This window comes from Brassica oleracea, chromosome C1 (genome assembly GCF_000695525.1).
Source record: "Brassica oleracea var. oleracea cultivar TO1000 chromosome C1, BOL, whole genome shotgun sequence".
NCBI lineage: Eukaryota > Viridiplantae > Streptophyta > Magnoliopsida > Brassicales > Brassicaceae > Brassica > Brassica oleracea.
The window spans coordinates 20296102-20296434 of record NC_027748.1 but is presented as its reverse complement, the minus strand read 5'-3'; positions in this window follow the sequence as shown (position 1 = coordinate 20296434).

Here is a 333-nt window from a genome sequence, read left to right as displayed (position 1 = left end):
AAAGTACGACTCAGTTACGACTAATCTTAATTCTTCCCACATTGGTCCCTAATTGGTCGTAAAGGACTTCATCCCACATTGGTCGTAATTTTAATTCTTCTTTGCGACTATTAGTCCTTAATTGGTCGTAAATAAAAAAAATTATTTAGTCCCTAATTGGTCGTAATATTATTTGGTCCCCCATTGGTCGTAAATTTACGTCTCCTTTACTACTGCTAGTCTCTCATTGGTTGTAATATTATAACCCATTTACGACTAACACCAAAACTTTATATATACTCGGACCTCGCGAAGCCATTTGGTTGCTCATTCCCTTCTCTCTAACAACGACTT